Below are 15,964 nucleotides of genomic sequence, written 5' to 3'. Positions count from 1 at the left end.
CGTGCCACTACACCTGACTACTTTTTGTATATATGTATTTTTTGTAGATGGAGTTTCGCTATTTTGCCCAGGCTGGTCTTGAACTCCTGGCCTCAAATGATCTACCTGCCTAGGCGTCCCAAAGTACTGGGATGTGAGCCACCGCGCCTGGCCAAAAAAGGAGACCATTTTTTATAAGGGATTACAGCCTGCAAAGTGGGCATTACAGGACTGGGAAACATAGCCCGTGGCAAAGACCAGAGGCAGGCACTTCAAAAGAGAAGGGTTTGTACAGGAATTTAAGGTGAACAAGTTGGCCAAGTAGACATATTTAACAGGTTACATGAAGAGCTATGAATATTCATGAAGGGGTCCTGATGCATGTGTATTGAACAAACCATGTATATAACATACCATCCATGGTCACTTTGGAGTGGAGACTTAACATTTAAATGTATTATAATTAGGCCCCATACTTGAAAAGTTGAACCAGGGACATGGAGGTGCTCAAGTGTGCAGCCTCTGTAAACCAGCCAGAACCAGTCTATGGCTAATGGTCTCTTATCAGGAGAAAGTTACTGAAATCAGTCTCTTGTTCAATAAGCTGTAGTTACGGTTTGTGGAAGAAGGGGTCAGTCAGTGTCTGGTGGTGGATTAGCTGCAATTGTTTTAATATTGCTTATTTTGAGGCCAGTGCTTGTTTAGTTGCTAGAGAAAAAGAAAAACCTTGTGGCAGTGAGAACAGAATTGATTCTTTAAGTGTGAGGAGTGCATGACTTCACCCTTGCCTGGCATGGCCTTAGGTCCTGTTTATAATTTTGTATCTTATTGTCACAAAAAGCCTATCCTGTCAGTCTTATGATCTCTATTTTAACATTAATGCTGGTCAGTTGTTGTGTCTAAACCATAAAAGAGAGGGGGTGTAACGAGTTAAGTCTGACCTCCCGTCTTATCATGGCCAGGAACTCAGTTTTTGTTTTTTTCTGGGGTTCCCTTGGCCAAGAGGAGGTCTGTTCAGTCAGTTGAGGGGCTTAGGATGTTACTTTTAGTTTATAATAGCACATAACAGAGGGTTCCAAATTGAGGAGTTCAAGGCAATTCATCGAATTGTAGTGAGTAAATATTAGAATTTGTTTAATATTCAGTTTTAACTTGAAACTATAAAGTATAAGAAATAAATAATAAAGTATAAGAAACTATACATTATTAATATTTAAAATAAGGATTGATTGATAGTAGCATTTTCACTCAGCCCTTATGCAGGATGGCCACCTGTTACATACTATAGGTGAGGTACCTTCAGAAAAGAGTGGGAGTTCCAACTGGGATAGGGATTAAGAGTGCCACACTCTCTCTGATGTTATGGCAACTTTTTTCTATTCACACGAGCTCAGGTAAATGGAATTATGGATTTATTTATTTACTTTGATTTTTTAAAACTAATGCTCACAAAATGGACAAATTGCTTCAAAAGAGACCTGCAAAGAAACTACGGATTAAAGATAAAATAATGTGACTGGGTGCGGTGACTCATGCCTGTAATCCCAGCACTTTGGGAGGTCAAGGCAGGTGAATCACCTGAGGTCGGGAGTTCGTGACCAGCCTGACCAACATGGAGAAACCCCATCTCTACTAAAAATACAAAAACTAACCAGGCATGATGGCGCATGCCCGTAATTCCAGCTACTTGGGAGGCTGAGGCAGGAGAATCGCTTGAACCCGGGAGGTGGAAGTTTCGGTGAGCCAAGAGCGCGCCATTGCACTGCAGTCTGGGAAACAGCAGTGAAACTCTGTCTCAAAATAATAATAATAATAATAATAATAATAATGATGTAAACTCATGCAAGACAAAAGAAAACAAAGAAAACCCAAAACAACCAATCATGGCAAAGAGCTGGCACTTATACTTCTGGTAAGAGAACTTTATCAGTCACACTACAAGTTAAGGGCACTGATAATCTAATGAGATCTGACAAGACACTGACCCCAACATTCAGCACTTTTTTTTTGTCATTATGAAATCTTGGCATACATTCAGCACTTCTAAGATGTTTTGAAATCTGGATATACACTCATGATCATTAAAAAGAAATCTTGCCCTAAGTGCTTGGATTTTGTAACTTGAGATTATCAGTTACTGATAGTAAGAAGCTATCATGATAGTTAAGATACCTAAAAATAATATTTATTTCATTTTTATCTTATTTTAGAATTTCAAATTGAGATATTCTCAATTCGTTTCTCAATATTTTTTAACTGATTGTGTTTGGAGGTCACTGGTATTGAGAGAAGAGCATGGGTATTGAAGTCAGAGGGATCTGAATTCAACTTCTGTCCCCTACTCTCCATATCTACAGCCAAACAAGGCAAAAGCATCTCCTTTCTGGACTAACACAATGATCTCTTAATTGTTCTTCTTGATTTCCCTCTAATTCTCTTAGGCCAAGGCTATGGTCTTACTAGGGGGTGCCATTCACATAGAATACAATGTGTGCTGTCCCAGGAACCCTGCGGCCAGAATCACTTTCCTAAAACAAATCCACTCTTGCCACTCCCTTTTAGAAGCTTTTATTGAATTCCTATTAACTCTGAACCAAAAGTTCCCAAAATAGGATCCAAGGATCCTTGAGCGTCCTTGAGATTCATTAAGCAGGTCCACAAGGTCCTCCTTTTTCTAACCACCTATCTGTGAAGCCAGATTATTTTTCATATACTTTAACCAAAACAACATAATGCAACAGATTGAATTTACTTATTTATTTTTCTTTCTTTCTTTCTTTTTTTTTTTTTTTTTTTTTTTTTTTTTGAGATGCAGTCTTGCTCTATCTCCTAGGCTGGAGTTCAGTGGCACGATATTGGCTCACTGCAACCTCCGCCTCCCAGGTTCAAGTGATTTTCCTGCTTCAGTTTCCCGAGTAGCTGAGTACCTTGGATTACAGGCGTGTGCCACCACGCCCAGCTAATTTTTGTATTTTTAGTAAAGACAGGGTTTCGCCATGTTGGCCAGGCTGGTGGTGAACTCCTGGACTCAAGTGATCCACCCATCTCAGTCTCCCAAAGTGCTGAGATTACAGGCATAAGCCACCACACCTGGCCTGAATTTAGAAGCAGGTATAGGAATCCAATTGTCTTCTATTAAAGAGATTTGGAAATATGTAAACAATACCACTTTTCTCACTTTTCAGTTTTGGAAAACAGAAAATATTGTTATTTTTCACAAAATGCTATTCATGCTAAAATATAGCTAATATATAGTTTATTGTTGTTATTTTATTTTTGAGATAGTGTCTCACTCTGTTGCCCAGGCTGGAGTGCAGTGGCACAATCTAGGCTCACTGCAACCTCCGCCTCCTGGGTTCAAGCAATTCTCTTGTCTCAGCCTCCCAAGTATCTGGGATTACAGGGGCACGCCACCACACCCAGCTAATTTTTGTATTTTTAGTAGAGATGGGATTTGGCCATGTTGACCAGGCTGGTTAGGAGTCTCGAACTGGTTAGGAGTCTCAAACTCCTAACCTCAAGTGATCTGCCTGCCTCGGCCTCCCAAAGTGCTGGGATTACAGGTGTGAGCCACCATACCCAGCCCATTCTTGCTATTTTAAAATGAGTAAGTAAATACTTAAAATGTTTTTCAGTTTAATTTCTAATGTAGTAAAAATCAATAGATACAGCCCATATAAACAAAAGCTTCTGGGAGTCCTCAATAATTTTTAGGCATTTACTGTGAATGGGTCCTAAAGCCGAAATGTTTGAAAACTGCTATTCTGAAAAGTAAAGTCCAAAATCCTTAAGCACCAAGGCTTACCAAGATTTTTCTGATCTGATGCCTGCCTACTCATTGACCTGACCACCGCCCCCTAGAAGTTTCCAGTCTAGTTATACAGAACTGCTTACAGTTTCCCTAACTAGTACAACTGTCTCTGCCTCTTGGGACAAACACTGGGTACTTGTAGGGTTATGTATGTATGTAGAGATGGGGTCTTGCTATGTTGCTAGGCTGGTCTCAACCTCCTGGGCTCAAGCAATCCTCTTGCCTCAGCCTCCCAAAGTGCTGGGATTATAGATATGAGCCACCATGCTCGGCCTTGTGGGGTCATTTCTGAAGAGAGAGGGCCTAGGAAAAAATCTTAGCGCTAGTAGGAGTCTCAAAGACTCTATTGGTCAGGGTTCTTGGTGACAAACAAGCAAACTCACTCTAGCTAGTTTTAGTAGAAAAATAAGAATTTAAGTATATTAAGTAACTCAGAAAATTTGAGTTGTCCACTGAACCAAAGAAATTTTGTCTCCAAAAACAATAGCCCAATTGAGCTTCTCTGGGAGAGGCACTATTGCTCTCTGTAGGTAGGCTTAGTGTAGCTTCAACACCAATGCAGGCCTGATGCATCACTGCAAGGCAATTTAGCACCACTGCCTGTGAAAGCTGGCTGGCTGTCCTCCACATCCTCCACAGTGGACTCTGAGCAGGGCCTCTTTCATGGCATGCGCTTCCAAATTGAATTCTCTTCCAAATCGCTATTGGGTTCAGTAGGCTCGAAGTCATAAGCTTGTAACCTATTGGCAAGGGAAGCAGGAATGCAGATGTCTGGTTCCTGCTTTGGGAAAATGTGGGCTTATAAAGTAGCGGAGGGCTCAGACAAAGGAAGAAGGCTCCAAGATGTCACGAAATGATAAATTTCCACTCCAGAGACCATAAACTCCAACCCCCTAGGTTTTCAGATGGGGACTGACCTTCCTAATGTCATACAGCTCTCTCATTCGTGACAGAGCCGACCCCGGAAGCCATGTGCCCCTTCGATGCTCTTTCTACCAACAAGCATTGTTTCTCAAGTGTCCAACTGTGTCATATGCAATATTCAGACAGGATGTACTCAGGAAGGAAACGAAACGAAAGTTGGTATTTGTTGTTTTATTCATTCAACATAAATTTCTTGAGCAACAGATGTGTGCTAGGAACAGCTACACAATGATCTCCAGAGATCACAGCCTGGGGGATGAAACGGACAAGTAAACAGGCAACTTCAATACAATGTTAGAAGTGCTAAAATAGAGAAGCATAGGTAGCCCTGGGAATAGAGAGAAGGATCCAATGGTGTCAAACTCTTGTTATGAGAGGTTTTCCATCAGAAAAACCCAAAATAGCATATTCCTGGGATTTTACATGGGTCTTTAATTTCAGGTGCTTAAGCAATATAAAGATGACTCACAGGCAGTTTCAGACATAGGTCCCATGAGGTTCTGGAAGTTGCCCAATGTTGCACAGCCTCCATGAGGCATACCTCATTGGAAACCATTGTATGGCTGACTTCTGGGGATCCTCAGTTTCTTCGTCTGTAAAATGAGGATGATGGCTACTCTGATTTCATTTGATCTGAGGACCAAACAGTGTAATATCTTCATCAAGGCTCTTCTGGTTGCTAGCAACAGAAACCTACTTGAACTAGCTTAGTTAATAGGAAGGCTTATTATAGGATATAAGGAGTTTCATGGAACACAAGGTCAGTAAGTGTAGCCATGTTTCAGGAGGGACTAAAGCCATGAACTGGAAACTCACCAGGAATCAAGGCACTTCTGTTTCTTTTAATCACCCTCTCAGTCCGTGTGTTCTTTTATCTATCTATGGATAGATAACAGACTCCAGTCTGTTCACGATCCTGATTTCTCTGCTTTTCCATGACCTTGACTAAATATAGCTTCTCCACAGCTATTGGATTTATAAGTCCCGGGTTTAAGTGACCAAAAGTGGCTGACTGGCATCTCTGAATCCAATTCTAAATTTTCAGGATGGAATCTGCTTGTCCCAGTTTAGATCAGGGATACTGTGTGGTTCAATCAGTTCCACCCGGGAGTCAGGGTTGCGACACAGCTGCCAGGAACCCACCCCTGTGGCTGGTGGCTGGGAGAGATCCAGTTCTTAGAGAAGGGGGATTAGGGGCTTGGCAGACCCCCAAAGCAGATAATATATGAGAAGGCATGACAAAAGGAATAGTGGAGGATCCCAATAATGGCCATCTATTTTTTTCTGCCTGCCTGTACCTGTTCCTTTTCTCTGCTAATAGTTTTTATTTTTTTGGGCTATGAGTGATGGACACATGATCCAAGTTGGATTGATATAGCACCTCATACCCTGGCCAAGCTCACTATGCTCGTTCCATTTAGCATCATTTTGGAATCCTTCTCCCTCTCCATAATCTGGCCTCCCACCCTTTTAGGCTTTACCTCAGGTTCAGTAATGTTTATAGTCAGTCCTACACAGTTGGAAGGATTTTATGTTCTTTACTGACTTTGAGCCACATATCCCTAATGAGATATACAGGGAAATCTTTTGGGAGGCCTCTGGATCACAACCTGGGGACATAATCCTTTCCTGGAAGTTTCATAGCTGACCTCCCTTTATACTTCACTGGCTGGAATTGGAATCAATCGCTGTGAGGGGGAAGAACATTGCTGTAACTGTTGTAAACTGATTTTGGCCCATCTAGTGCTGACTCACCTCCTGAGATCAAGAGGTCTCTGTCAAACACTTGATCAATGTTGGGCTACTATTAACAAGAAGATGGAAGAATAAAATTGGCCAGTCATGGTGGCTCACGCCTGTAATCCCAGCACTTTGGGAGGCTGAGGTGGGCAGATCACTTGAGGTTAGAAGTTTGAAACCAGCCTCGCCAACATGGTGAAACCTCGTCTCTACTAAAAATACAAAGATTAGCCAGATGTGCTCGCTTGAACCCAGGAGGCAAAGGCTGCAGTGAACCAAGATTGTGGCACTACACTCCAGCCTGGGTGACACAGCGAGACTCTGTCTCAAAAAAAAAAGAAAAAAAAAAAAAGAGAGAGCGAGAGAATGCTTGCTAAAAGTGTCTGTTCCAGACTGTGACCTCTAGGAAGATATGGACTTCTTGTGGTTTACTCTGTTTGCTATCGGTTTCCTTCAACTTGCAGGCCTTCTCACGCAGCCTCTAATTTCCTTCCTCTGTCCTCCTTCTGTTGCTTGCTTCGGGGCAATTCATGACTTCTAGCCTATTCCCTAGAAGGGTAACATGTCTGAGACCCTGTAGCTCTGGTGAAAAGGAATGGGTGTAGCAAAGAAGGGTAAATGAATACTTTCAAGTCGCTTTTTGCATGACCTTCCTACCTTATTGCAAGAAGAACTAGGTAGTATCTGTCTGACACGCATGGCTGCATAGCATAGGGTAGGAGCAGGGCTCCAGGGACAGATCTCCTGCATTCTGACTCTAGTGTCAATAGTTGTGGTAACTTAGGTCAAGTAACTTAAACTCTCTGTGCCTCAATTCATCAGTTTATTTATTTATTTATTTATTTTGAGACAGGTTCTCACTTTGTCACCCAGGTTAGAACGCAGTGTCAAGATCCTGGTTCACTGTAGCATCGACTTCCTGGGCTCAAGCAACCCTTTCACCTCAGCACCCCCAAATAGCTGGGACTACAAGTGTGTGCCACCAAGGCATGCTGATTTTTTTTGTTGTTGTTGTTTGTTTGTTTGTTTTTGTAGAGACAGGGTTTTACCATATTACCCAGGCTGGTCTCGAACTCCTGAGCTCAAGCAATCCTCCCGCCTTGGCCTCCCAAAGTGCTGGGATTACAGGTGTGAGCCACCGCACCTGGCCTAATTCATCAGTTTTAGCAAGGATAATAATACTATGTATGTACCTCATAGGGTTTTTGTGAAGATTGAAATGAGATAATAAATACAAAACCCTTAGTATAGTGCTTGCATATAGTAAGTACTCACTAAATATCACGACTTATTACAGTAACTATTTTTCATGCTACTCAAAAAGTCTGGAAGGAAACAATACTTGTGTCCAAATGGTGGATGCCAGGGGATTTAAAAAATTTTCTTCCTTATACTGTTCTGTATGCAAATGTCCTACAATGAGCATGTACTGCTTGAAACAATGGGAATGTAACACAAGATATCTCATTAAAAATGAGTATTCAAACCCTGACATAAACATGAAGCTCAAGAAAGGTCTTAAGTTGAGACATTTGAAACTATCAAGAAGAATCTACCTGCTACTGCCTGTCAGCACAACTAAAGTGTAGACTAGTCACTATACCTCTTAGACGACACTCAAGCAGGGGAATGTCTCAGCTGGTATTTCACAGCATTCCTAGGACAAAATGATGAAACGATGGATGGGAAAATATTTTGCAAAACTGAAAGCATATAGGGATAGAGAATATAATGATAATTAAGTTCAGATTATTTGAATTTAGCTAAGCCAAAGAAGGCTGAGGATGCTAACCACTGAACTTTTTGAATGGGTAGGACTGGGTCAAGAGTTACCAGACTGCAGGCTGGGCGAGGTGGTTCATACCTGTAATCCCACAACTTTTGGAGGTCAAGGCAGGCAGATCACTTGAGGTCAGGAGTTTGAGATCAGCCTGGCCAACATGGCTAAACCCTGTCCCTACTGAAAACACAAAAATTAGCTGGGTGTGGTGGCATGCCTGTAGTCCCAGCTACTCTGGAGGCTGAGGCAGGAGAATTGCTTGAACCCGGGAGGTGGAGGTTGCAGTGAGCTGTGATTGCACCACTGCACTCTAGCCGCTAGCCTGTACTACAGAGCAAGACTCCCTCTCAAAAAACAAAACAAAACAAAGCAAAACAAAAAAAACAGTTATTAGGCTAGAAGTTATTAGGCTTCTAGGACACTTCTAGGACACAGTAGTGTCCTACTGTGCAGAGTAAGGCTGAAGCTAGGGTAGATGGTGGAAATAGTGGACCTGACCTGAAGGCATAGGGAAGATAGGAGGAAGGAAGCTAGCATTTGTTAGGCACCTGCGACTGTCAGTTACTTTACATAAAATCTCAAGGAACTTATTCCTCACCTCCATGACAAATGTCAGAGGGACTTTCTATCACTGGAGTATGGCCTTAAGACTTTGTGCCCGAGTCATGAACCATCTTTTCACTCTTCTCTCAGATGCTTCTTATCGTGGTTTTCTTGCATGGAAATCCTATTAAACAACTATCCTGATATTCATTCCATCTCCTTTCTTTTTTTTCTGAAACAGAGTCTCGCTCTGTCACCAGGATGGAGTGCTGTGGCATGACTTTGGCTCACTGCAACCTCCAACTCCCTGGTTCAAGCGATTCTCCTGCTTCACCCTCTGAGTAGCTGGGATTACAGGCACGCGTCACCACGCCCAGCTAATTTTTGTATTTCTAGTAGAGACAGAGTTTCACCATGTTGGCCAGGATGGTCTCGATCTCCTGACCTTGTGATCCGCACGCTTCGGCCTCCCAAAGTGCTGGGATTACAGGCGTGAGCCACCGCGCCCGGCCTCATTCCATCTTCTTTCTAAGGTAAGAAGGTGCTAGACTTGGGGTTTTTAATGATTGGCCCACTCACAGGAGAGCCCTGGAAAAATGGCAGCAAGATTCTTCCCACTTGGGGAAAATTTGGTGAGAGCCAGGCAGAGGATCAGGGATCAACCCAGGGACTGGAGTAAAGTTGCAAGAGGGTCCCAGTTCCAGCATGTTGCTGGAGTATTGAGTGGAAAAACCAAGGCAAAAGACTAGGCCTTTGTAGTAAGTTGATACCTGGGGTCTAAAGAGAATTACAGAAGAAATGAAGGCAATGGGAATGCTTACAATCTGGAGGCCAGTGTCAGTTTTACTAGGAAAGACTGAAGTAAGAAGAAGGAGTCAAGGAACGACAGTCTTTTTAGGCAGGGTGCAGTGGCTCACGCCTGTAATCCCAGTACTTTGGAGGCCGAGGCGGGCAGATCGTTTGAGCTCACAAGTTCGAGACCAACCTGGGCAACATGGAAAACCCCGTCTCTACAAAAAATGCAAAAATTAGCCGGACATGGTGGTGTGCACCTGTAATCCCAGCTACTTGAGAGGCTGAGGCAGAAGGATGGCTTGAGCCCAAGAGGCATAGGTTGCAGTGAGCCGAGATCCTGCCACTGCACTCCAGTCTGGGCAACAGAGCCAGACCTTGTCTCAAAAAAACAAACAAACAAAAAAGACCACCACCAACAAAAGTCTTTTCAGTAGCCTTACATATTGATTTAATATACATAATCAATAGTAGAGGATATAAACACAAGGGGCTGCACAAGTCTCAAGCTGAGAGCCAGCAAGAACCTACTTGTCCTCTTCCCTCAGCAACAGCATCTACCTGTTCTACAGAATCTACGTGCTACTGACTGCTGTGAAACAACTGTTTTGCCCTTCACTTTGCCTATTCCATGCCCTTCGTACCCTGGAGAAAAGGACAGGGTATATAGGTTGTCACGACATGGGCCAACAGGAGGTACCCAGTGGGATCAGTCTTATAGGCCACTCCCAGAGAATGTAGCTCTCAGCTCCCAGCTGTGCTCTGCTGCCCTAGGAGTGGGGATGCAGGTGAGAACTGCTGTCTTCCTCTGGGACAGGCCTCCTGCCTCTCTTCATCCTCATCTCTCTCCTCAGCCTTGTTCCCTCTGGACTTGAGGCTCTACATAGGCAGACAAGACAACGCTGGGCTTTCAGGACCTCATAGATTGGATTCCTGAGGGAGAGGCCTTGAGAAGGGGATCCAGAAGCCAGCCCCAGTTGGTGGGCCTGGATGCTGGCATGTGAGCATCTGGACATCTTTTAGTTCTGCTGCTGGGGGCTCACAGTGCAGGAAGGGTGTGTGATCCAGTCGGGCTACTCTCTGCCTCCAGGCCATGAGCTTGATCACATGGCCAGATGGAAAGCCCCCAAATGATTGGGTGTCCTGTGTGGGAACTCTAAAGAGGGAGATGAAAAAGACACAAGGAACTCCTCCTAGTCCTGAGCTCAAAGATGTCCGACTGCACTACAGCATGTAGGCCAATCTTGAGTGACCAACACTTTGTGAACATACCCTTGAGAGGTAGAATGGGATGGAGGTAATCAGTGCAGTGATGGATGCATTATATCAGCTGCTGGTCCATCAGGAAGGGCTCCTTGTCCTCATCCCTGCTACTGAAGTAAAGTGGACCTAGGAATACAGATAGTACTTGCCACCCTGGCTGGGCAGGAATGCGTCTCCCTGGTAGGTGAGGTGAGGTTGTGCAGGTGAGACAGCAGGTCTCAGGACTCCCAGTTGTGCAGGAATAATGCTAGGACTGGGTAGCTCCTCAGGATGGACCAGAGTTTCTGGAGGGAAGGAAGAGAAGCAGGTGGCTGTAAGGATGAGGGAGATCATCAACCTACAGTCCCATCGAATCTTCAGATTCAATTCAAGTCTTGGCCTCAGCTTTCCAAAGTCTCAAAGGTTCTAATCCAGGAGAGTGACTTGTTTAAATTGTGATAAGAACCAGAGAGCCTAGGTTCGAGTCTGGTCTGTACCGCTCACTAGCTAGGTAACCTTGAGCAAGGGGTTTTAACTTCTCTGGACCTCAGTCTCCTCAAAATGTAAAACTGGGAAGATAATCTCTACTTTAATATGGAGATTACATGAGAAAGGGCAGGAAAAGTGCCCAGGACAGAGATTGGCACACTGGGGACATTCAACAAGCACATTACTACTATTATTACTGAAAGGAAGGCCATATACCTTCGCTAAGCTTTCAGGTCCCTCCATTACATGGCCGTTCCCTCTGCTTCAGCCTTATCTCCCACTTCTTTGTGGGGGCTTTCAGCTCCAATCCTGTGGGATCCTTTAGTCTCCCGGCCCATTCAGGGTTCCACTTCTGTGCCTTTGATTGTGCTCTTCCCCAGCTTAAATTGCTATTTCCCCTCCTCTTTACCTAAGCAAATCCATCCCACCCTTCACATTCCCTCCCACCCAGAGAGGTGGAGCTGCAGGGCACCAGAGGGAGGTGAGCAGAGAGGAGTGAGGAATGGCAGCCAGCTGCCCCTCCGATGCATTGCAGAGTTCATCCTGGCTCTTGCAAAGGAAGTGGAAAAACAAGCCCTGATGGAGATGGGCATGGAGCAGAGGTGGGATAGTGGTGCAGGAAAACACCACTGGGAAGTTTTTTCTGAGAACACTTGGACTTTAGACTAACACAAAGTGGGAAGGGATTGCAGGCTTGTTCAGTTAACGAGCCCATCCTCCCAACAAGAATGTAAGTTCTCAGAGCCAAACTTGTGACAGCGTCAAGATCTATAGAAATGGAGAGCTTCTGAACCATGGAGGTGAGGCCAAATGGAGTTCTATTTTACAGAAACTTGCTTGTAAATACTTCAAGAAAGAGAATTTAATGGGATGCGGACACACACACATTTTCTGTCTTTTATATATATATATACACACACATTTATATATATATCAAGATTATATTGTTATATGTTAATATATTAAGATGGTAATATTATATATTAGATAATATACAATGTAATGTATAAATATTATAATATGATATTATAATGTATTATATGTGATATATAATTATAATAGAAAATTATATTATATATAAATATTATAACATATTATATTATATTAATAATGTAGTCCAGTATAGTATGATAGCTTATTATATTATTTATAATATATAATATATACATATTATAATACATTAACTATATAATATTGTTTACTTAATATAGGATATCTATAATATATATAATAGGATATAATATTATACATAACATATATTATATACACACTAACCAGTTATATTTATATCCTTGTTATACCTAAGCCTTGTTATCAAAGGCCTCTAGGATGTTAACACTAACCAGATATCTGGTTAACATCCAAAATATCTTAATTAGGAATACACACTCCATATGTTATTTCTTTGAAGAAGCCCATACTTCAGTGGGCTGCCACCAACACCAGAGGCTGTGAAATAGAATAAGGAAAATCACAAGTGACTTTTCCTTGGTGAAATGAATTATGCTCAACTGATGATGTTCAAGACATGTGGACTGGTTAGAAATATTATACAGACACTCCACATGTATATGCATAGACTACATGAATTTAACCAGCCTAGCGGACGGATTCCTCTTGGTTTAAGCTTCCCAAGCAGTCCAGTGTTCAGAGGCTTACTGCATGATGGTTGCCTTAATCCTACCACTAAAATATGTCACATGCATAGTGCTATCAGGGCATGTAAAGGGACAGAGACCTGGGATTTCATGAACTTATAGAAGAGGCCATATATTTGTAAGTGCTTGCTCTCTCCTTCACACTCTATATCTGGTCTGTCAGCAAGTCCTAATGTTCTATCTTCGAAATATTTATCCAGAATCAACCCACTTTGACCATGCCCATGGCCATTGCTCTGCTGCAAACCACCATGAATCACCTTTAACTGGATGATTGCAAGAGCCTGCCAACTGGACTCCTTGTTCCACCCTTGACTTTTAGTGTGTCTCTCCATAGAGCAGCCAGAGTGTTCCTTTTAAAGTATATGTCATGTAAGTTGACAAGTCACATCACTCCTCCACTCACAACCCTCTGATGGTTTCCTGTTTCATTTATTAGAAAAGTTGAAGTGCTAACACTGGATTCCAAGACCCTCACTGATCTGGTGACCCTCACTGATCTGGTGACCCTCACTGATCTGGTGCTTCCCCACCTGCTGATCCCCATTGTTAGCCTTGTTTTTTCCATTACTGTTCTTTCCCTCATTCACTTCTCTCTGGCCACACTGGCCTCCTCACTGTCCCTCAAGTATTCATCTTTTCAAATTATGTGGATAGGTAGGTTATTTATCCACAGATTTCACTTCAGGATAACGAAAGGGTTTTACAAACTATTTACTATAAAAACACATTGAGTTTGGTGGATCACTATCCATCAAAAGTTGGATAGTGGTTAGGAATCACTATCTTAGATTTTCTTTCCTTTACAATCCTCCCTTCTTCTTCATGCGGCTATGTCCTGGCCTCTACTTCTCTGCATTTCACTGCTGACACTCTATTTTATAGCTTACATTTCCCTAAAAATTTGTGGATAGTCTGTGGTAGCCAGCTGTATTAGTTTGTTCTCACATTGCTATAAAGAAGCACGTCAGACCGGGTAACTAATAAAGAAAATAGATTTAGTTGGCTCACAGTTCTGCAGGCTGTTCAGGAAGCACGGCTAGGGAGGCCTCAGGAAACATACAATCATAGAAAATGAAGGAGAAGCAGGCACATCTTACATGAGACGGGGGAAGAGAGAGTGAAGCGGGAGGTGCTACACACTTCTAAACAAGCAGATCTCATGAGAACTCACTATCACAAGAACAGCAAGGAGGAAATCCACCCTCATGATCCAATCACCTCCCACCAGGCCCCTCCTTCAACACTGGGGATTACATGAGATTCGGGTGGGGACACAAATCCAAACTATGTCACTAGCCTCCAGGATGGCCCCCAATAATTCCTGCCTCCCGGTATTCATGCTATTGTGTAACCCCATTCCACAGTGTATAGGGTTGGCCTGTGTAACCAATAGTATATTGTGGAAGTGATGGAGCATGACTTCTAAGACTAGACCATAAAATACATTATCGCTTCTGTCTGTCTTTCCCTCTCGGACTACTCTTTCTGTGGAAAGCCTGCTGCCATGTGATGGGACACTTAAGCAACCCTGTGGAGAGGTCCATGTTATGAGGAACCGAGGCCTCCTGCCAACATACAGCACCAATTTGCCAGCCATATGAGGGAGCTATCTTGGTAATGAATCCTTCAGCTCCAGTCATGCCTTCAGAGGGTGGCAAGTGCCATTGACATCTTGACTACAATCTCATAAGAAACGGAGCCAGAATCACCTAGTTAAGCTTTCCCCAAATTTCTGACCAGCATAAACTGTGTATGATAATAAATGTATATATTTTTTTGTGACAGGCTCTCACTCTGTTGCCTGGGCTGGAGTACAGTGGCATGATCACAGCTTCTTGCAGTCTCAAACTCCCGGGCTTAAGTGATCCTCCCACCTCAGCTGGTGTGCGCCACCACGCACTGGTTAGTTTCGTGTTTTTGTTTGTTTGTTTGTTTGTTTTGTAGAGATAAGATCTTGCTTTGTTGCCCAGGTTGCTCTTGAACTCCTCGTCTCAAGCAATCCTCCTGCCTCCGCCTCCCAAAGTATTGGGATTATAGACGTGAGCCATGGTGCTGGCCATTAATAAATATTTGTTGTTATTTTAAGCCACTAAGTTTTGGAATATTTTGCCAGTGGTGACTGACCTTTTTATGCCTTTCCTAGATTGTTAGTTTCTCCTGAATAGAATATAAGCTCTAGAGAGTGGAAACCTTGTCTGTTTTGTATCACCAGAGTGTGGAACAATGCCTGGCACATAGCAGCTACCCAATAAATATCAAATGAATGAGTAAATTATCTTTGGCCAAAGAGATACCAATATTAAAAAGAAAAATATGAAATCATCATTATTTGTTAAAAATATCATTATTTACATTAAAAAGTCAAGGCAATTAACATAAAAGCCATTAGAACCAATAAATATAATTAAGCGAAGTGGCAAAATACAAGAGCAACATACAAAGAAATGTTTTTATACATCAGCAATAATATACCAGAAAGTGTAATAGATGAAAATCTCAGTCACAATAACTTCCAGAACTCTAAAATGCTTAGGGAAAGAACCTAGTAGTAAATGTACAAAATCTAGATGAAGAAAAATATAAAACTTTACTGAAGGTCATAAAAATAATATCTGAATGAAGTGATAGCTATGTTATAATTCAACACGGTAACACTCACTTTTGTAAAAATGTCAACTACCTTAAAATCTGTAAATTTAATCCCAGTAAAAATTCTAATGATTTTTTAAATAGAACCCAACAGAGTGATTCTAAAAACCACCTGGAAGAGAAAATATTAAAAAATAGCTGAGATGATTTTGAGAAAAGAATATTGGGAGGAAACTCATTGTACCGGATTTCAAAACCTGGAATAGAAGAGTAGTAATTAGAATGAGGCTGAGCGTGGTGGCTCACACCTGTAATCCCAGCACTTTGGGAGGCCGAGGTCAGGGATTTGAGACCAGCCTGACCAACACGGTGAAATCCCGTCTCTACTAAAAATCCAAAAAAAAAAAAAAAAAA

Source organism: Mandrillus leucophaeus, unplaced genomic scaffold, assembly GCF_000951045.1.
Source record: "Mandrillus leucophaeus isolate KB7577 unplaced genomic scaffold, Mleu.le_1.0 Scaffold395, whole genome shotgun sequence".
NCBI classification, from domain to species: domain Eukaryota; kingdom Metazoa; phylum Chordata; class Mammalia; order Primates; family Cercopithecidae; genus Mandrillus; species Mandrillus leucophaeus.
Note: the sequence above shows the minus strand (reverse complement) of the source record.